The sequence below is a fragment of the Eubalaena glacialis genome, chromosome 4, assembly GCF_028564815.1.
Source record: "Eubalaena glacialis isolate mEubGla1 chromosome 4, mEubGla1.1.hap2.+ XY, whole genome shotgun sequence".
NCBI lineage: Eukaryota > Metazoa > Chordata > Mammalia > Artiodactyla > Balaenidae > Eubalaena > Eubalaena glacialis.
Window position 1 is genome coordinate 73903465 of NC_083719.1, and position 23811 is coordinate 73927275.

Genomic DNA, 23811 nt, shown 5'->3' on the forward strand with positions numbered 1-23811 from the left:
GAGAGTCAGATACTCCTTCATCCTTAAGTGGGGTGTTTCCTTATCTCTGCAGCACATGCTAAGAGACAGTAATGTCAGTTCTAGAGAGTGTGATTCAGGCTAAAAAGAGAGATTGAGGAATTGAAAGAGTTTTATTATTGCTAAAGAAGAGGAAGTAAAAAAGAATGAAAATACTAGAGAGATAGGCATGGAGTTAATGGTAGAGGGCCCTGCAATCCTTGTATAATAAACTTGCGTCTACTCATATCTCTTTTGGTAACAAAATAGCCAATTTTTAGCTGGGTATACAAATACTTGAGATAAATATTATATTTTCCAGTCTCTTTGCTAGCTAGGAGTGACTTTTGATTAAGTTTAGGGCATTGTGGTGTGAGAAAATGAGATGTATTGCTTATAGAATCTGTCCTTCGAGGCAGAGGCTGTTCTTCCATCTCTCTCTTCTCCTCCATTCTGCTCTTTGGAATGTGTTTGGGGTAGTGAACCATCTTGGATTATGGGATCCAAGGGTATAACCTAACAAAGAGCAAAGCAGTAATGTAGAAACCTGGGTCCCTTGATGATGCTGGAAGTATGCTGCCATTAAATCCTAAACTGCCTTCCCCAGAGTTCTATGTTAGTAAGAACTTAGTTCCTAGTTTAAATCACTCTTTTGTTGGGTTTTGTTACTCACAGTTTAGCCATATACTCAGTAAAGCAACATATTAAAGATTTTTCACTTTATCTTACGGGCAAGCGTTTAATTGTTTTATGCAGATGAAAGACAAGGACTAAAGACTGGAAAATGGATTGGGGAGGAGGCAGAAGAGGCCAAAGGCAAGAGTTTTTCAGATGAATGAATGATTTATGGGGTACAATTTTACAAAAGTAGTAAACAGTGTGGACTCAACTGCAGAAAGTTTCAAGAAGTAGAACTTGAACAGGAATATAGAAGAAAAGAAGACACTTATATAAAAAAGTCTACTGTGTGGTAGAGAAGCAAGGCAAAGAAGCAGGGCTTCAGTGCTGAGGAGTAATGGGAACTGAGGGAGAAGGATAAAATGAGGGCAGATGATATTAAAACTCTGAATGTTAGAATGACATGGATTTGTACAGGAAATCCACGAGGAATCATGATGTAAATGCTTGAGAGGACTGACGCATCTTTAGTAGTTTTATGAGTGTTGGTCTGATAGTATTATACAGTTATTGACTCCATCCCGTGTGTGTGTGTGTGGTGGCGAGGCATGCATTGACCCCAGAAGAGTACCCAGTACACTATGTTAGAATGCTAGATGTACTCTGTATAAAAAATCAAATTTGATTCCTATTTAACATACGGATCAACACTGGCACCCAATCTTGGACAACATGTCAAAAGAGTCACAAATTACACATACTGTATGTAGACTATTCTCAGGGCAAGGAGGATGCTCCACATTATCTTATGGTACACACACACAGTTGTTCATTTGCTTTCTGTGTCTTGCTACGTATTGCAGTTGATGAGTATTCAATTAAGATGATTCATACATTTTCTGGTTTTATCTAATTTAAGTCTCCAACGATTACTAGTGAATTTTAAAAATCCTATATAGAAAGTTCATATTTAACTAATAAGAACTTGCTGTATAAAAAATAAATAAAATAAAATTCAAAAAAAAAACCAAACCCAAAACAATTAAGAAATTGGTAATAGGAACATACATATCGATAATCACCTTAAATGTGAATGGATTAAATGCTCCAACCAAACAACACAGGCTTGCTGAATGGATACAAAAACAAAACCCATTAAAAAAAAAAAAAGAAAGTTCATATTGAAGGCAATACTAATAGTACTAGCACAAGTAAACTATAAGAAAACTGCTGTGTTGGCAGTTCTTTTACACTTAGTTCAAGTTTCTGTCTGCTATATTATCAGGTGAAAACAATGATGGTCTTGGTATAATCAATATGAATCTATCAGTAAGTGTTAAATCAAGACATTAAAAATGAGCCTTTTTGATCACAAGTCTCACATATTGGTGGTCAGTGATAAACAGAATATCTTTGTGGAAGGACAGATGCAAGAGGCCTGAGGACTAGTTGAGTGGCTATTTTTGTAGCTTCTAGTTTGTTTTTTTTTCCCCTAAAATCAAGTGCATTTGTGTAGGTGGGTGATGCAGTAACCCAGAATTAAACTGAAGAGAGCAAGGATTAGAATAGGCATGAAAAACTGGTAGATCTTAGGTATATTTTGAGTTTCATTCCTTCGTGATTATGTTCAAAATGTTTCATCTACTATAACGAGCAGTTTCCTAGACTGTGAATATATTATTTTAAACTTTTACCTTCCAGTTAGTCAATCTCTATTTGAAACTCTTCTGTGCTTTTAATCTTGAGCTCTGGACTTTCCCTGGGTTCTCCCTATGTCTTTTGGTTTAATACAGTATTTTGACAGAATCTTAAAAAAGTACAGGAAAGTTTTAGTCCTTTCCCTACCTAATAATACCCGCCCCCGTTTTTATGATTTTCCAGTCTCACATCTCCTACTTTATATATTGATTTTTTTATAAGTATTTTTTCAGTTGGTCAAGATATAGTAAGAATTATGTAATATTATTCAAATACCCTAGTCAAAAGAGGCAGATATGTAGGATGGGGTTTTCTTTACAAAGGCAAGTGTTTTTCAAAAATGTACATGATTTAAGTTATTGCTACTGTCTTAGTCTGTTTGAGCTGCTATAACAATATACCCTAGACCAAGTGGCTTATAAACAACAGAAATTTATTTCTCACAATCCTGGAGGCTGGGAAGTCCAAGATCAAGGCATTTGCAAATTTGGTGTCTGATGATAGTTGCTTTCTGGTTCATAGATGGCTGTCTTGTTGTAGAACGGGTGAGAGAGCTCTCTGTGGTCTTTTTTATCAGGACGCTAATCCCATTCAAGAAGGCTCCACCCTCACAACCTAACTATCTCCCAAACGCCCACCTCCCAATACCATCACATTGGGTGTTAGGATTTCAACATATAAACCTGGGGGCGGGGTACACAGATATTTGGTTTATAACAACTACACTTAGCTTGCTCAATACACTTTGGTATGCAAGGAATTAAACTACATTTTATAGCCTTTTATGGTCTATTATGGCCGTGATATCTTCAATTTAGCTACCCTTTCCTGCCTCTTTAGATGCTGGAATTATAAGCAGAAGAAATGGTTAAATTAGGACTATTTCATGTGTTTATGTTTTGTTGATAATCTTTGTGAAATCTATTACACAATAACTTAGAGGAATGTGCGATACCAACCTATATGTGAGTAGTCAAAATCAGATGAAAAAATTGGATTCTATGTTTATTTTAAATTAAGTAAAATGTCTAGTGGATTTTACTTTATAACGTACAGAAGGCAATCTGGTCATGATTTTGGAGTGTTTGAACTCTTCTAGGACAGGAGGCTGGGAGTTCCATTCCAATGTGAAAGTCTATGTTCACCTTCAAATTTGGAAAATTCATTTCCTGTTTATAAACTAGTTTATATGCAACTAAAAAATTACATCACAGGGAAGCCAAAGTAGACTGCACTTGATTTTTAGTATATTATTAAAGAAAATTTTGCAACATCAAATTAAAGCAAATTAAGTTCACCTAGAATCTTCAGAGACCACTGGAGAGGCAAATAGCATCTGACCTGTGTGATTTAGAAAAGTAGTCACAAAACAAAACAAAACAAAAATAAAGAAAAATAGTCATCATGCTTTTTTTCTCAATCTTGGTCTCTGACTTAAATGTTTCTTGTAAGTCATTGTTTTGATTATTTTTATGACTGTATTATAAAGGCCTTTCCTAAAAAGATCATATACACACAAGTGTGTGTATGCGTGTGTGTCTGCGTGTGTGTGACCAAAGTAAGCATTTTCCTTCCCACTGCCTGGGAAGATCATACTCAGTCATTAGTATTTACATAGTGCTTGCTTCCATCAAATTCTAAGAGCAGAGGGTTTCTGTTTTAAAGTCATTGGTAAGACAGTTTGTTTTTCCATGAACATACTGCAATTATGCACTGGGCAAATTAGTGAATTTTACCAAATATGTCTCAAGGATAAATATAGCGATTTTCACAGTGAATGTTTTCCATCTCTCAGGAAATCTATGTTTGTCATGAAATGAAGATTTTTTTTGGAGAGTTGGGGGAGTGGGGCGATTGCCTTTGCAAACTGATTTTGAATTTCATTAAATAACAAGGCAAACCTGAAAAATATTTTATATTTAATGGAAGTACTTAAGCATGGTCTTTTGGTGGAAAGCAAATGGAAAGAATTTTTAACACATCCACTAAAGAAACAGATTTTCCTTTACTGCTCCAGGGTGATCATTATAAACCATAACTTTAAAATTTTAAATTATGAAAAATATCTCATCTTGGGAAGTTCATGTGAATTTATACCAGTAAACTAGTCTTGTAATGTTGTAAGTGAGAATTAGTGTGCTTTTTTTGTTTTGTTTTGTATATACAGCAATTTTATTTCAATCGCACAAATGAAGTTAGCGTGTAGAGTGTGCTTTTATAAGATGATAATTTTACTATTTTTCTGTGCAGTAATGCCAAAAAATAATCAGGTTTAAGAGATGACAACTTATAGTGTAAATTGGCATAAAATATTTCATATTTGTATCTCTACTGCCATATTTTTTTGTAAGAATGAAATGAATGGTACTAGATGGAGAAGTACCTAAGATTTTATGCCCTCTAAAGCATCTAAATGATAAAAAATCCAAAGTGTAGAGATGACCTAAATTCTACGTTTCACCAGTTAGCTTTCTGAAAGACCCAGATCGTCAATCCAGTTATTAAAGCCATAGTGAAAGTTAACTTTGAGAAAGTTAATATGCTAATTATATGATAATACTACAGGGATGTGAGTGGAGAAATACTTGAAAACAATAGCTGTTACAGAGTTCTCACAGTTATTTCACTAAGAAGTGTTCTTTCTGGTGGCAATTTAAAAAAAAAAGCAACAAAACAATGTTGAAGTGTTTTATAAATTGCACCCCAAATCAAACTGAAGTGACAAAGCTTTCATTTTCTTTCCATCTCTCTGACCCTTACGAATTTCTTCTATTCTGTTTGAGTGATCTTTACAAGGAGGCTTAAACAACTAAATGCTGTCGAAGCAACCTGTTAGCTTTTCTTTTTGCCCATTTCTCCTATTTATGTGACACCTGGCTTAGTGGCACCTTCCATTGTTGCTCTGTTTTTCTTCATGCCAAAGTTATGCGGATTTTAATGTAGTTAGTTGTTTAAGTTTTGACATCATGGTGTAGTCAATTCATGTTTTAAGCCAATTTCTGGCTAGAACGTCTAATTAAGACACAATTCTTAATGTAGAAAGGAAAGGGCAAGAAAAGACCAGCATTTTTTTTTCTCATAAAATTGCGGTGCTGTCAATCAGAAATTGTGTTTTACGTGGCTCTCCTGTCATAACCGTAACAGAGGTTTGATTGACCAGCAAGTTTTTATAAATTGATATGATTTGTCATTAGTTTTTCACAAGGGTTCTGGCTGACAGCTTAACAAAAGGAATATAACACCACCTAAAGTAAAGAGTAGTCATAATAATAATCATTTGTATACAAGGCAATAGTAGGACAACTGACCAAAAATACATTAAATTACATATTTTCTCTCACCAATCTACAGCCAATGTTTATCTCCTATAAAACTGATGCCACCCATATAAACGTAATTGATAATGATCAACAAAATTCCATGATAGTTTTAATAATTTATATGCTAATTCCTTATTATTTTCCTAGCGATTGGCAGAATTCTGCATTTGCACCTGGAGGGTGTTTGAGATTCTGCATAACCCAGGTTTATTTTCTGTGTATTGCAAAACATGGGATGTTCCCTTTAATAACCTGAAATTTTAATAAGGGCCCAAGAAATAGTTGAAAAAATGAGTGAACTTGTATTTAAATTAGGTCTTTGAGAGCTCAGAGATTCTAACTTGGTGAACTCTAATTAAATCCCTTAAGGCCACTGGGTCTGCCTCCCTAGTTCTTGATGGTAAAAGTAAGGTCTTCAAAAAGAGTCCCTTGGCAGTATAGAAGTAGAGGGGAAAAAATCCTGCACCCCTTCACTACAGTGTTTTATGAAGCTAGAATTCCAGAAGGAGTAGCAGACAAGGGGAACCACACAGACTGAAACCTGAGAACTAGTAAGGCAAGGAAAGTAGAGGAAAAAGAATTTGGGAAGACAAATAATTCAAGATCATCACTCACTGAGACTGCACTATGGCTGTAAAGCAAGACAAAGGAGCAAATGAGATACACATGTACTGGTAACAATGGAGCAAATCTTAGCTGGCATGTTTTGCAATTAACATTTCCAGCAAGAAATGCTCAAATACAAAATTGCCATTTTTTAGTTCTGACATTAGAATGGATTTTTCCTCAGGGCACATTTTCCATGTAAATATCTAAGCTTTTTTTTTTTTTTTTTTCCAATTAGATTTTAGCTGTGTGGGTGAGTTTAACTGTGATTGTGGGAGCAAAATAGGCATTGAATGTTCTTAGGACCAAGAGGAAATAAATAACAGGTGATCAAAGTGTGGAACTTAAACTTGACTGTATTCTCAGTAGCTTTGCCTACTCAATAATACAGAAGATATGAACCAAACAAACCATCGAGTGAATGCTTATTTTGTCAATGTGCTAGAGGATGGAGATGCGGACAGATTTTTGTACTTTCTCCTCACATTTAAGATACATTCGAAAGTAATATTTATTAATATTATTCACAATTTAATCTCCTTATCCCATTATGCACTAAATGCCCCATATCACCTCTTAAAAAAATAGAAATGTCAGCCTTACAGAGAGTTCCCCACCCCCCCGCAATCATTCATTTTCTACCAAAATATCCATTTTGACTGCCAAAGTGTGTGTCGGGTCCTTGCCATGGATACCTGTCTTGTGTTTCTTTTTACTTTTTTGGCATTTACACTCCCTTTTACTAGTTTGTATTTCAATAGATTAAGACAAGAAAAGGATCTGTCGGTGGTGGCAAATACCCACAAAGTTTCCTCCCCCAGTGTATTCCTGTGAAAATGGACAGAAAGCTAATTGAAAAGGAGAGGCATGCTGCTGGGTTCTCATTAGTCTATTCCTGTGCCATGGTCACGTGGACCAGTGTGTTCTTTCATATGTGATTGATATGTGGTGTCCTGGCAGCCCCCATCCTGACCAGATGCTCTACAAAGTAGGAATAATGTAGGAAAACTTAGAATTTATACTTTTGTAGTTTGCTCTGCTTTTTATTTCAAAAAGCCTTTCAAAGTCCTATGAATGCTATTTAGATCACTTGTATGTCCAAACGGAAATACTGATTCTTGGTGCTCTGAATAAACCCCTAACCCCAAAGGCATATTGAGCTACTGGGTGCTAGCTTTGTTCTTGAATATAAGTTCCACAAAGTTTTATTTACTTTTTGAACTCTTTACTATGATGAAAGTGCCATAGTGCTTTTGTGGTCTGCTACTTAAGTGGCTTCATCTTTTCTTGAGGGAAAAATGAAAGTAACAAGCAAAATACAGAGGAGGTTTTAGTTTGTTCTCTGATCAAAAGGGTCATTTATTGATCTGGTGCTTAAAAGGAAAAGATCTGTTTGGGAGAAAGTCATTGTACTATCTAGAGTTTGAACTCTTCTTTTATTATCTATTAGAGCATGCATGATAAGTCTACATTTTTCTTTCTGCAGAAGCAAAACTCATAATTAAAATAAGAGCTCCGTCACCATTATGACCATATGACTGTTGTTAGTAAACTTGCAAAACTGAAAATAAACAACATCCATGCTAATCGAAATGCTGATAATTTTCAATTAGTCTTAAATGTAGATGATTTCTTCCAAGTGATAGTTTCACACTACAACATTTTTGTTGTTTCCTCTCTTACCCAAAAGAGAAAATTAGAAAGAATTGTCCTTTGAAATTAAATATTATCTACTTTCTTTTCTCCTTCCTCACTTTCCAGAACTCAAAAGTTAGCTTGAATAGATTACTGAAGGATTGCCCAGTGACTGGAAGAATAAACTGAAAGCAGAAATTACAGTCTCATTACAACTATAGACCCACTATGTCAACTTGAACAAGTTAATAAATCCTTCCTACATTTGTTTTTGTCTTGGAAACTTCTAATAAGGACAATAAGGAACTAGAGTTTAATGTGTATTGAGAAATTGAGGTACATAGGGCATTATACAAAAAAGACATTTGACCCCTTAGAATCAAGCGTAAAGATTTTTGGATGTCTGTAATATATATCTAGATAGATAGATGGATGGATGGATGGATGGATGGGTAGATAGAGGTATTTATGTGTGTGTAGTGTATATAAATCATTGTAGTAAGTGATGAACTGTAGTATGTCACATAAATATTGAATAAATACATGCAATTGTGCTGATACAGCTTTCCCAAACTTTGTTCTTTGGAATACTAGTGTTTCATAAGACGTTGATAAGTATTCTTTGGGAAAAAAAGGGGGTCCTTGTTGAAATAAATGTAAATTTATTTTTTATTTTTGGGGGTTTATAACATTAATTGGAAAATTAAAGACTCTGGGAAAGAATGCAGAACTAGAGCTAATGTTTCCAAAACCTATTTGGTCTCATTATAATGATTAATGTAAAACCTTTCTTAAAAATTTCATCACTGTTCCAAATATATATTTGGGAAAGAAAGCTTTATACTGGCAAAAATATACATGTTAAAACCTCCTAACACTTGTGTTTAAATACTGGCTCAACCATTTAACTATAACACTAAAGAAGAAAGTATTTAGTTCTTTCTTAGGTGTCAATTCTTATTTGCAAAGTAGGAGAAATATTAATATTTATCCTACACTTGTATTTATAATATATGGCTTATGTGATGTATCAATTTACTGCACATTCCACTTCTGCTCTGCTATTTTAGTTGGTTTTTTAAAAAATTTTCCTTTTTATAAGATTGAAGTCAATGTCATTGTTAGATAAGTTCCACATGTGAACTCATGGATTTCAAGAAGTTGTCACTCAATACACAAGACTAAGGATCTGTATCAGTTAATGATGCATTTGGCTATAAGTCTCAGGAAACCTAAGTACAATAGTTTAAACAGAGTTTTTGATTGTTTGTTTTTTCACATTGCAGGAAGTGCAGACCAACAGTTTTATCTTTCTATTCCATCATCCTTGGCGTGTTTACTCTTCCTCTTCTTGCCGTTTATGATGGGTAGGTGGCTGTTGAAGCTGGTGGATAAATGGTATTGCATCTCTAGGCATCATGTCTACGTTCAAGAAAGAATGGCTAGGGAAGGATCAGACTCTAAGCCAGCCCCATCTGTACTTCTTTATTATTAGAAAAAAGCTTTCCAGCACCATCCCATCCAGAGCTGGGATAGGCAGCACCCCTCTTCAAGGGAGGCTTGGAAATTTGGGAGTAGTGTTGTCATTGCTGAGTTAGACCAATCATGTTTCATTGCCTGTTTCTAAACATATCTCTGATTCTAACACAATTGGTAGTTTTCTTAGCATGGAGGAGGAAAGCAAAACTTACTACTTGGGAAAATTGAGTTATTCCGCAGAATCTCTTTTAAATGCATGGATTAATGTGAAACAAAGATAGCATCTATAATTAAATAATGACCCAGAAAAGTTTCCATGTTTAAGGTAGAGAAAGTCAACATTAGGGAATTTGCATTTTAACAATCCTATGTAGTAATTCTTAAATTCACTAAATGACTTTGTTTGCCAGTTTCCCTAGAATATGGAGCCTGAGGTAAGGATTAAGTGCCAGTGTTTTATTTTGTATATGCAAACCTAAGAGAAGGAGAGTGAAGAATAAGGGCAATGAGACAAGAAAAGATGTGGAAGAAAAATGAAATGTTGTGTTTATATGTCTGACTACTGCTTCACCTTGAGCCATGATGTTGCCAGGCAGGTGTATCTACTCGGCACACAGTATATTCCTGGGCATGTTGCATGAAATAATCCACAGTAGGTGGTGTGGGAAAGAAGAAATTTGTCTGCTTGGCTCCTTCCTGTCTTCTCTTTTCCATTGGTGAATGTTTTCATGATAGTGAGTTAACTCTCCATCATTTGCACATTGTATCATCCAGTTTCTTTGCATGCCAGCTACTTTGGGTGCAAACCAAGGTGTGCCAGATCCCACATCCTGAGATGAGGGATTTTATTCAAATCTAAAAGTAGAGGGAAAGGCTAAAAACTCCAGGCACTTTTGATCTGCCTGCCAGGTGTGTGGTGGCTGCCAAGAGAGGACATCTTGACATCCACAGAAGATGATTGGTTGGGCTCAGTGGCAGCAGTGTGATCCAGGATATGGGAGGACCATGGGAATTTGAAAAAGATAACCTTTTTTGTCTGATTCTTTTGTGCTCTACCCACGAAATTACAATTTGGTGTTGGTGGTCAGGGGATGGGGCAAGGGTGGAGACGATGTTTCCCTCACACATCCAACAAGCAACTCTCTGGACACCGACTGGGTGTCCTACAAGTCAAATCAATTCTGACACTGTCTACCTGGAGAAGAGTGTCAGATTCCACAGGTTAAGGGCTCAGGCCTAGGAGACCGCCTCCCACCCCCACCCCACAACATAGGTTGTTACCTGTGCTTCTGACTGACTGTCTACAAATTGGAAATTCCAGTAACGCCCTCCAACTCAGGATGCCGACTGAGGGTCCAGGTCATTACCTGTACTTCTGACCAACCGGCTATAAATGAGAGGTTCCCACGACGTCCTCCTTGGATTCGACTAATTTGCTTGAGAGGCTCACAGAACTCAGAGAAACATTTCACTGATTAGGTCACTAGTTTATTGTAAAAGGACATAACCCAGATGGAAGAGATGTATAGGGAAAGGCATGGGAAAGGGCGAGGAGCTTCCATGCCCTCTCCAGGAGCGCCACTGTCCCAGAACCTCCAAATGTTCTCCAACCTGTCCTTTGGGTTTTTATGAAGGCTTCATTACACAGGCACAGTTGATTAAATTATTGACCATTGGCGATTGCTCTCCATCTGCAGCTCCTTTCCCTTCCCCAGAGGTGGGCGTGGGACCAAAAGTTCCAACCCTCTAATCACTGGATTAGCTCCACTGGCAACCAGACCCCATCCTTCAGTGGTTTCCAAAAGTCATTTTTTAACATAACAGAAGACACCTTCCTTGCTCTTTGCACTTAGGCAATTTCAAGGATTTGGGGAGTGTGATCCAGGAACCAAGGGTAAGACCAAACACATATTTCATATTATAAATCGCAATATCACACTGATACACGAAATTTGAGAATTGGTGACTTTAGAAGTAAATTTATCCCTGGAACATAGGCTAACTCCAGGTCCAAAAGAGCCTCATTTTGGGTAGCCCTGCAACTTCTCCAGAAGTTGTTTTTTTTTTTTTAAAATATTTCTTTCTTTATTTATTTGGCTGCATCGGGTCTTAGTTGTGGCACGCAGGAGCTTCGTTGTGGCATGTGGGTTCTCTAGTTGTGGCGTGCAGGCTCAGTTGCCCCGCGGCATGTAGCATCTCAGTTCCCTGACCAGGGATCGAACCCGCATCCCCTGCATTGGAAGGCGGATTCTTAACCACTGGACCACCAGGGAAGTCCCCTCCAGAAGTTTTAAAGCATCTTCATTATAAGCTATATAACTGGTAGACAGTGTACCACACTGGTTAAGAATAGAACTTTGGTTTCATCCACAATTGGGACTTGAATCGGACCAGTGCTGTTGTTTATGTTTGTCACCTTGGGAAAGTCATTTTGCCACTCAGCCTCAATTATTTTTTCATCTAAAAAAGTGAAAATATTAATACTGCTTTCCCTTTAGGGTTTTTTTTGGAGGATGGTATCTAAAAATCTATTAAATGGACTTGGTACAAAATAGCTCCTCACGTATAACTTTCTATTCACTTCCTTCTCCCTTGATCATTCCTAAAATTTCAGGAACCTTTACTTCTCAGATGGATTCACGTTTGAGCAGTCCTAATGGCCAAAATGGGATGGGAATTTCTGTTTCATCCCATCTGCTAGTCCAGACAGGCCAGAATAGGCTACAGAACTCCCTAACCAATTCTACTTTCAGAAGTGCACACTACCGAGCACATTTTGCTTTCCTTGGGGAAAAGCCTCAGGTAACAGATGAGGATGTTGAAATAACACTGCACCCACCACTTTCCAGAGCAGCTAATTTAAAATCACTTGCAATGTGGGAGAATCTGTCTCCATATCTTCTTGTAAGAACCTACAGCTAACTGTTTACTGAAAGGTTTCCTGAGAATAGGATTTTATCCAAGACTTGTGACAGTGGTAACTTAGAATGAGGCTACAGAGATCTAATTAAAAAGGTGATTTCCTAACATATGGAGCTCCTATGTGAAATCCAAGGATGCGCTGTGCTGGGGGAGATGTTGACCCTGTAAATTCTTATGACATTAGGCTTAAATCTTAACTGCTAAACGCCTTTCAAATACTTAACTCTCCCCAAGTAAATGCGCTCCCTGCAAAGCTCTATTTGTTGACTTTTATCCCAGTTGCATTGACTTTGGGGACCGTCTCACTGAGACCTGTGCATTAAGTGGTACATATGTTGAATAAACAGCCAGACAGCTACCAACTGTCAAGTTGCTTTACCAGAGTATTAAAAAAAAGCACATATGCCATATTGAAAGCAAAGGAAAAACAAAGGTTTATAATAGAACTAGTAAATGGTTCAGGTAAAATTCAACCACATGCTATGTGTGTGATTATTTTTGTAAATAGCATTAGAATAATTTTGGAGAAGAAATCATAACCTTGAAGTGATCTCAGATATGGCATTAGATATGATACCTCCTCTGGCGGCTCATAATTCATTCCTGTGTTAATAAAATGAAAGGGTGACAGGCCGTATGAATGTAAGCAAAGGCTGGGAATGTGCTCAGTGAGGAAATACAGGTTTGATTTTCTCACAAGCAGCAGATGGAAATAAAGGCACAGGTTGTTCTTTGCAGGTATGGATGAAACAACAGAACACACCAGCTTTTCTGGCAAGGAGACTGGAAGTATTTATAGATAGTTTTCACTCTTGTTGCCACCAGCATGCCTCTCCTGTGATGCTCTGGTGGAACAACATTGACTATGCATCCAGGTGGCCACCTGCTGAGCAGGAATTCCTGGTCACCAGCAATTGACTCGCATGGGAGGCAAAGTAGCCTTGTTATTTTAAAGCGTGTCTTAGTTTATTTTGGTAGGGAAATGGACTTCTGAACTTCTTGTAATCATTGGAGCTTGGAGTGTCAGTTCAGGGGCAGTGGAAGCTGAGGCTAAGCCTGAGTTACAAGTGCAGAAGATATACTGGAGGTAGGATGCATTGAAAATACGAGGAGAGGGAGGAAGAGAAGGGAAAAACTTCAGACTATGATGCAGGTCTGACACCTGTGAAATGAGGGAGGCAGGATGGAGAATTGGATGGAAAGAGTCTCAGAAAACACTGCTTCCCACTGTTCACAATAGCCAAGACATGGAGATGGCCTAAATGTCCATTGACAGGTGAGTGGATAAAGAAGATATGGTTCATATATACACAGTGGAATATTACTCAGCCATAAGAAAGTGAAATAATGCCATTTGCAGCAACACGGATGGACCTAGAGATTATCATACTAAGTGAAGTGAGTAGGACAGAGAAAGACAAATACCATATGGTATCACTCATATGTGCAATCTAAACTACGACACAAATTAACTTATCTATGAAAGAGAAACAGACTCACAGACATAGAAAACAAGCTTCTGGTTGTCAAGGGGTGGGGTGGGGGAGGGATGGATTGGGAGTTTGGGATTAGCAGATGCAAACTATTATATATAGAATGGATAAACAACAAGGTCCTACTGTATGGCACAGGAACTATATTCAATATCCTGTGAGAAACCATAATGGAAAAGAATTTTAAAAAGAATGTATGTATATGTATAACTGAAACACTGCTGTACAGCAGAAATGAACACAACATTGTAAATCAACTATACTTCAATAAAATAAATTGAAAGGAAACAGTGATGCCCAGACAAAGTGGCAGCCAGCCCAGTGATTAACTCCACAGGGGAGGGTGCCTATAAGAAGGGCCTGTGATGGGCAAAAACAGCCAGGTCCTAGAACTTGTCACCTCTGCCATCACTGGCCAGAGCTGCCCATGGAGAGTGTGTTCTCACAGCAAACACCTGGGTGGAATCCAGAGCTGCTGCAACTAGAGGCTGTTGGTTGACAGCACTTCTGTGGCAAGTCCTCCTTGAAAGGAGATCTGAGGGCAGCTCTGTGACTGGCGCAGCAGGCTTTCTAAAGAGAGCACCGAAGTAGAGTTCTAAGAAGGAATGACCTTTATACATTCATTTGTAACAAAGGGCAAAGATGACTTAGCCTATATGGCTTCCCTTATGAGTTTACATCCATACAAATCCTCCAAACTTGCAAAACACTTCTGTGTTGGATCCTCTTCACTTTCTTATTCTTTCTTTTCTGCATGACTTGGAAGTAAAATGTAATAGACAGTCAGGGGATGATTTTCCTAGGGTGGAAACGCTAGCATTCTTAGAACGCTATCAAATTCTAAGAAAACAAATTCACTTTGCTGGTCCAGTAATGAAGAGCCAGAGGAACCTAAGTTCAGATCCCGGTTTTGCCACTCACCAACTTTAAGATCTTAAGTAACTTGATTTCTTTGTGTCTCATTTTCCTTATAATGAAAAAAGCAAATCAGTATCAAATGTGGTTTATTTGAAGAATGATTTGTTGAAAGATTTTCTTGTTCTAGAAATTTTTTTTTTTTACAAGGTTGGTTGTTCCATTTTTTATGATAGTGTTATGTCCTACCTTTATGACATCTTCACTACAAATATATGAAAGACTTTACAAAAATCATAGTTCAGAATCAATGAAAATAAATATACAATTATTTACTGGACTCTTACTTAGCTTCTAACACTGGGGGTGGCAAAGTTTGTTAAACAGGAGAAGAGAAATCTGAATAGAGTATGATGCTTTTTATTTGTAGATAATATCCACTTATTTAAGCACTTAGGTACGCTTATTCTTTTTAAAAAATTTTTTTTGACATCTTTATTGGAGTATAATTGCTTTACAACGGTGTGTTAGTTTCTGCTTTATAACAAAGTGAATCAGCTGTACATATACATATGTCCCCATATCTATTCCCTCTTGCATCTCCCTCCCTCCCACCCTCCCTATCCCACCCCTCTAGGTAGTCACAAAGCACCGAGCTGATCTCGCTGTGCTATGCGGCTGCTTCCCACTAGCTATCTATTTTACATTTGGTAGTATATATAAGTCCATGCTACTCTCTCACTTCGTCCCAGCTTACCCTTCACCCTCCTCGTGTCCTCAAGTCCATTCTCTATGTCTGCGTCTTTTATTTATTTATTTTTTAGATTCCATATATATGTGTTAGCATACGGTATTTGTTTTTCTCTTTCTGACTTACTTCACTCTGTATGACAGACTCTAGGTCCATCCACCTCACTACAAACAACTCATTTTTGTTTCTTTTTATGGCTGAGTAATATTCCATTGTATGTATGTGCCACATATTCTTTATCCATTCATCTGTTGATGGACACTTAGGTTGCTTCCATGTCCTGGCTATTGTAAATAGAGCTGCAATGAATATTGTGGTACATGACTCTTTTTGAATTATGGTTTTCTCAGGGTATATGCCCAGTAGTGGGATTGCTGTGTCGTATGGTAGTTCTATTTTTAATTTTTTAAGGAACCTCCATACTGTTCTCTGTAGTGGCTGTATCAATTTACATTCCCACCAACAGTGCAAGAGGGTTCCCTTTTCTCCACACCCTCTCCAGCATTTATTGTTTGTAGATATTTTGATGATGGCCATTCTGAGCGGTGTGAGATGATATCTCATTGTAGTTTTGATTTGCATTTCTCTAATGATTAACGATGTTGAGCATTCTTTCATGTGTTTGTTGGCAATCGGTATATCTTCTTTGGAGAAATGTCTATTTAGGTCTTCTGCCCATTTTTGGATTGGGTTGTTTGTTTTTTTGTTATTGAGCTGCATGAGCTGCTTGTAAATCTTGGAGATTAATCCTTTGTCAGTTGCTTCATTTGCAAATATTTTCTCCCATTCTGAGGGTTGTCTTTCGGTCTTGTTTATGGTTTCCTTTGCTGTGCAAAAGCTTTTAAGTTTTATTAGGTCCCATTTGTTTATTTTTGTTTTTATTTCCATTTCTCTAGGAGTTGGGTCAAAAAGGATCTTGCTGTGATTTATGTCACAGAGTGTTCTGCCTATGTTTTCCTTTAAGAGTTTGATAGTGTCTGGCCTTACATTTAGATCTTTAATCCATTTGGAGTTTATTTTTGTGTATGGTGTTAGGGAGTGTTCCAATTTCATTCTTTTACATGTAGCTGTCCAGTTTTCCAAGCACCAGTTATTGAAGAGGCTGTCTTTTCTCCATTGTATATTCTTGCCTCCTTTATCAAAGACAAGGTGACCATATGTGCATGGGTTTATCTCTGGGCTTTCTATCCTGTTCCATTTATCTGTATTTCTGTTTTTGTGCCAGTACCATACTGTCTTGATTACTGTAGCTTTGTAATATAGTCTGAAGTCAGGGAGTCTGATGCCTCCAGCTCCGTTTTTCTTTCTCAAGATTACTTTGGCTATTCGGGGTCTTTTGTGTTTCCATACAAATTGTGAAATTTTTTGTTCTAGTTCTGTGAAAAATGCCAGTGGTAGTTTGATAGGGATTGCATTGAATCTGTAGATTGCTTTGGGTAGTAGAGTCATTTTCACAATGTTGATTCTTCCAATCCAAGAACATGGTATATCTCTCCATCTATTTATATCATCTTTAATTTCTTTCATCAGTGTCTTATAATTTTCTGCATACAGGTCTTTTTTCTCCTTAGGTAGGTTTATTCCTAGGTATTTTATTCTTTTTGTTGCAATGGTAAATGGGAGTGTTTTCTTAATTTCTCTTTCAGATTTTTCATCATTAGTGTATAGGAATGCAAGAGATTTCTGTGCATTAATTTTATGTCCAGCTACTTTACCAAATTCATTGATTAGCTCTAGTAGTTTCCACTAAGATCAGGAACAAGACAAGGTTGCCCACTGTCACCACTATTATTCAACATAGTTTTGGAAGTTTTAACCACAGCAATCAGAGAAGAAAAAGAAATAAAAGGAATCCAAATTGGAAAAGAAGACGTAAAGCTGTCACTGTTTGCAGATAACATGATACTATACATAGAGAATCCTAAAGATGCTACCAGAAAACTACTAGAGCTAATCAATGAATTTGGTAAAGTAGCAGGATACAAAATTAATGCACAGAAATCTGTCCCTTTCTTTCTTCTCTTTCCAGCTTTGAAAATAACCTCAATCATTGGCTCTACTTTTTCAAATCCAAGGTGTTTCTCAAGGTTCTGTTAATGACTGAAATCCTTCCTGAAGATTTTGCTACCTACTCCATCCCACCTTGAATGCTTCCAACTGAAAATTCCACTTGTATTGGAATCAGAGATTGACAAATTAGCTCAAAGTTTTCATATTAGCAATATCTCCACCAACCCAAACAGTGTTAAAGTCCTTAAGAACAGGGACAATCTGTTCTATATCTTTTGTGTATCACTCAGACAATGCTTCGTAGCCAGTGCCAAGGCAGTGCTAAATTAATACTTTGTTTATTGAGAAATAGTCAACCTTTAAAATATAAATATCTCTAGGAGCTGATTACATCCTTGCAGTTATTAACATTTCACTGTAGTTTATGTAATGAATTAAAGTACATTCTAGGGCTTCCCTGGTGGCGCAGTGGTTGAGAATCTGCCTGCTAATGCAGGGGACACAGGTTCGAGCCCTGGTCTGGGAGGATCCCACATGCCGCGGAGCAACTAGGCCCGTGAGCCACAACTACTGAGCCTGCGCGTCTGGAGCCTGTGCTCCGCAACAAGAGAGGCCACGATAGTGAGAGGCCCGCGCACCGCGATGAAGAGTGGCCACCGCTCGCCGCAACTAGAGAAAGCCCTCGCACAGAAACGGAGACCCAACACAGCCAAAAATAAATAAATAAATAAATAAATAAATTAATTAATTAATTAAAGTATATTCTAAATTGAGATCTGATTAGTGGGTTCAGTGAAAAGACTATGTAGAGAGAGAAATAACTACAAGCAGAACTAGGGGTCATTAGCCTAGAAGGGGAACACATGGGCTTTTCTGAATTCATCGGTAGTCAGGGGACAAGGTGGAAGTGACAGTCAGGCAGACAAAGTAAGGAGGGAGAAAGAGAAGGGCCTGTTCTACCCATTCCATAATTTTGGCTTGACCGGACACGTTTAACAAGTCCCTGCATTCAAGGAGACTGTGATGTAAGAAATGAGGTGGTTGATATGTTTGAAAGTAGGATAAAATGTATATTTCATCATGGAACAGATGGATTTTAGAAATTTTGTAAAGAAAAAGTGGTAGAATTTGGCAGTTTGAATGTTTGAATGTAGAAAGGGAATATATTGCATTGTGGAATTTCCCATTTCTTTTTCCATTTGAAATTACAGTGAATGTATAGTCATAACTCTTTGTCCCTTTAAATACACATGTACATATATATGTATATCTATATCTATATAAACACATTATCTGATATTATCTATATATCTGTCATTACTTTTTGTCGATTGCATTGCTAAAAAGTGTTATGGACACTTTTAATACTTAACTTTGTGTTAACTTTGATACTTATGAAATGGATAACTGCATAAAAATGAAATTAAATATATAGTCATAGGCTTATGTTTGTAGTTTGAAAGAATGTATATGCTCAACATTCATTCAACCACCAAATATCCAAAAATTCTTCTGACTCTAAATCACTAATATTATGTGTACAAGATTGAGTTCCAGGATGGTTTCTTAGTAAAATAAAATTTACATTTCATTGTCCCTTCAATAGTTCTATGAACAAAATTACATTAACATGACTTCCAATGGATAATTAGAGAGTAGTATTTACTTTTTTTTCCTACAAAATTTCCTGAACAAATTAGGGTGTGACTTATACCTTCCATTTTCTTCTATGTTGTTGAACAAGATTTGTTTTAGTTAACTCTCATATTCCTCTAACTATATAACTCAAAAAATTATATTACTCAGCATTACCAAAAGAAGCTTCTCTGTTCTGTGTGTTCTTAAATCAAGTACTTTTTTAAAAAAAGCATTTATTTTCTCGTGCTTTGTGATTCAATATATCATGCTACATTCTGATTATACAGAGATGCATAAGTAGCACTTATCTTAATGAACCAACCACAATTTCTGGCTTTTAACATGTCATCCAGGTGTTACGAGTTTGATATAAAAATGAGTAGGCGTTCATGTAGACTGTAACAGAGAGGTTCATAGATCAGGAAATAGAATGTATGCTCCACCCAGAATTAGTTTTTATTACCTACACTCTCTTGATATTTGTCAATTAACAAGTCAAGAACTTATATGATTTTTAGTTAACTATGTGTGTACTTCTCTGCTTGTCATCTGTATTTTAAACTGGGAATGAGTTTCATGTCTCTTTGTGCCCCAATCACAAAGTACTTTGGCCTGTGATTCTCAGTAAACAATTGATTGACTGTAGCAGGTATGAGTCCACTGTGAGACCAGGCTCTGATAGCCTATCTGGACATCCTTATTTAACCAAAGCATTTGGAAAAACCAAATCCTTCTGTGCTTCTTGGATATCTCAGGAAAAGGAGTCATATACCTATGATTGCATATTTAATTTCATTTTCATGCAGGTGTCCTTTTCATAAGTATCAAAGTTAAAAAATCAAAGTGTCCATCATATTTTAACAATGACACAAAGGAAAAGGATGTTGAGCTGGTTATCTGGAGTTAACTAAGAGGTTCATGATTTTCAGAAATAATCCAATGTAATATGAGTTCATTACATCAGAATTAACCAAGATTTGAAATGAATTCTTATTTCTACAGATCTACTTATTTATTTATTTTATTTTTTTTCCCTACAGATCCACTTTAATCTACACTTTACTTTTCCTCTCCTCTGGGTGAGTACTGTGTTATCCCTGGCATCTAGTACAATGACTACTGTGTACTGGGGGCCTCAATAAATATTAATTGAAGTAAGAAATAAATAATGTATTGATGTCAATGACTGATTGATCCAAAGTTATACCTATCCCAAAGATTAACTGGCATTTGCCAGGGCAGTCTTTGAGGATGACCTCTAGTTACTTCAAGGAAGAGAAAAATGCCCCAAATATCTGTTACCTTAGAAGTTGCCTACCACAGGGAGCCACTTATTGGAACTGATTCCAGGCAATGTATTCAAGATGTTTGTGTTCATCATGCCACAACCTACCTCTCAGCCACACAGTTTTGACCCCCCTCTTCTATCATTCTAGAAATGCATTGACTCTCTAAAGTGTATGGACTTAAAAAGATAGACTTCCTAGAAGTCTTTGTACTATAAAAGAGAACCTCCAGGAGACTCTGATGTGTTTCTAATAATGAAATTTCAATGTAAATAAGGGACATTTGAGGCTCTGGACTTCATGGAAGTATTATGCTTCTTTGTCTGCAAGGGCAAGCAGTTGTAGCACAAAAACATGTAAATGAGTTAGCTCCAGTGTTCTTACTGTGAGAGGGCTTCTGCAGCAGTAAAAAGTTTTTGAGGCAATAGTGGGTGACTGGAATCAAGTTACAGCTGGGATTGGGGTGTGCATTTTGATTTGAAGTAGAACGTGTATGGTTTACTCAATGTGTGGTGGTGTTACATGGATTTGTAAATTTAGAGTAAAATTAATAATGATGAGACTGTCTGGGCCCTTTGCAGGGACTTCTTTGATCCACAGGGATTTCTCAGGTTTACATATGGACGTGTGGAGAGTGAGGGGAGTGACATGTTGCAATGAATAACGTGTCCTCAAGCTGCGGTGTTCTTTCCCTAGGCTAGGGGCTTGATTCTAACATTTTTTTAATTCTCCAGTTTTATTTGTAAGTGAAAATCTTTGAATTTCAATAATCTTTATCTACAAAAATGAGATTTAGGACAAAGAAAAGATAGCTATAAGAATGATCTCAGGCATTTTTATTCCTATCATTTACATTTGAAATTAAACAAGTATATCAAAATAACAAGTATGCACCAGGGAATGAAGACAGCACGCTGTCTCCCAGGCCACCCTAATACTCCTTCAGCTCCTTGAAATACCCTTGCAGTATATATAATTAAGAGGGTGGCCTTATAAAATTCTCCAAAATCGTGGTTTGGGGCTGTGGCTCTTTTGCCTTTGTTGTGGTTTTCTACCTAACAGTGGGTTTTGCACATTCTGAATCTGTGTCTAGTTATGCAGTGGAGCTCACTGCCCACATTTCCAGGCTCATTCTGGTGGGAAGAACCAGACTCAGTGCTTTGGTAGTTTGAGAACACTCACTGCTGCAATAGAACGTTTCTGAACACACAGAGGCCTTTTTCCAGCTAGTAAGATTCTTTGAAAATCTTTGGGGACATTTCCATTGCTATATTGATACATCTTCTGTGTTTTGCCAAAACCAGGCTGGGATATTTCCATTTCTGTTCCCTCTCTTTCAGCTACCCCCTGGGCTCCCTTTGCTCCTCAAACTATATCAACACGGAACATGATGTCTCAGTATAAGACAGGAATGGGCTATCCATCTGGGAGTCTAATCTTCCTCCATTCATTTTCAAATGAGTAGTTTCAGAAACTGCTATTTCTGCTTGTTCCACACAAGGACTGGGTTTCCTAGTTCTTAGATAGTTTTACAGACCATTTCCCTACATATTCAGCTGTCAGCTATTGTTACTTTTTACAATCCGGAAGAATATGCTAATTGTACTGACACATAATGCAATGTGCTTAAGAACATGCCACTCAAAAGTGTAGCTCTCAGGAGACTTTTACCTGCAAGAAACCTCATCTATAAGGAAATATCCCCTTTGAGATAAAGGCAATTCTTTTGTAATAACATTGGGGAAGGCTAACATGTGATTTACAGCACACCACAACACACTATAGTGTGATTTGACTGTTGTATAAAAACATATAGATTTAGGTTGAATTTAAATAGATGGCTGAGAGGGAGGGAGAGAGAGAAAAAGAGAAAGAGAGAGGGAGAGATGAAAATACCAGATGACTCCCAACTATAAAAAGTTCTCTTAGAAATGACAAAATAGTTAATGCATAGATTTCAAAGAAAATTACTGTTTCATAGTGTTGGTTATTAAACCTCTAATTTCTATAGAAATCTCTAATTTTTCCACATATTAAGTCAAGGAACTAAAAATGTCTTCTGTGGATATTTTTATAATAATATTTTCTGTTATAAAAAAGGCACTGCCAGACACTACCATCTGCCATATAGACTGACGGTGTACGAATCTGATGTCTTTCTGTGACTTCCTATCTTATATAATTGGAGGTTTCAGCCCAGAATGATGCTTCATTTCCACCTAAGGACACCGAAGTTTAAGTTTGCCTGGAACATTTTAATCATTTCCCTGCTATGCACTGATAACACCAGTGCTCTGTATAGTTAAAAGCTCTAAATGTGTCTACTGAGAGGGTGTTAAAAATTCTCCTCGGAGCTTCTGGCCATCATCCAGGATTCCGTAATACCTTCTGGAACGAGACAGAAAACATAATGCATTACAATTGATAAAAGTTTCATTTGTGCTTTATTTTGGAAATTTTAAACACTCGGAATATCTTGGCTACATCAACATGGGGAAGTGCTTTTTAGCTTTTGTTTTTTTTTTGATTTTTTTTGAGATGAGAAAGATGTCTTTGTGAACTGTTTATATAAAAATTAGAATATTTAGAATATTTGTCTACCATGCTTTAAAAAGGTTCAAGGACACCCACAAGTACTCTACCTACTCAGATGTGTGTGTTTAAGTGTGTGTCTATAGGAGGAAATGTAATCATCCCGCTCAATGAGACAAGATTACTGAAAAACTTCTGTAGTTACTTATTTAAAAAATAACACCATTTTCAATAAAAGAGAAATCCTTGTATTTAAAACCTGTTAATTGGAGGTAAGGTCTGTGTAACTGAACATTGTCAAAGGGTAATGACCTCCTGCTGCTAAGCCCTGGAAATGTTGACTGGAAGCCAGCACATTTGTTTTCAAAACAGGAGACATGGGTCCTTTGACATGATTCCATTAAAGTGGCTTTATTTTTGTTACACACCATAATAGAAATTTTATCATTCTAGGCCATATTAGAATGTGCTTCCATTTTCTGCCTTCAAATATCTTTGCAGGTTGTGTGTTCACTGCTCTTAAATGTACCAATTAGCACCTTTGCTGCCGCTGAGTGGCTGTTCTCAGAATGATACAGTTAGTTCAGTTCATCCTGAGGTTTGCCAAAAAGGTTGGAAATGAGTTAGTATTCATTAAGGTATGCCACTCAATATAATAAATAATCAGTGCTCTATAATTCATTGTAGCTGAGAAAACAGGCTGGGTAATTAAAAGGAAACAGTGGAAAGCATCCCCCATTCCCTGTCCCCTTATACACTCCATTTAGCCAGTGTCTGAAATTTCATTTGGCTGATGTATAAAATTTCACTTAAAATGTTCTTCTGGGTTGATTGAGATTTTCTATCAGTAGGAATGAAAGATCTAAGAACTGGTTTCCTTATGGAATCAGATGCACGTGAGCAGTGTGCCCTGAGATGAGGAAAGGGGAGGTCTTAGAGTATTAAAGTATCTATAATGTGAGGATTAGAGA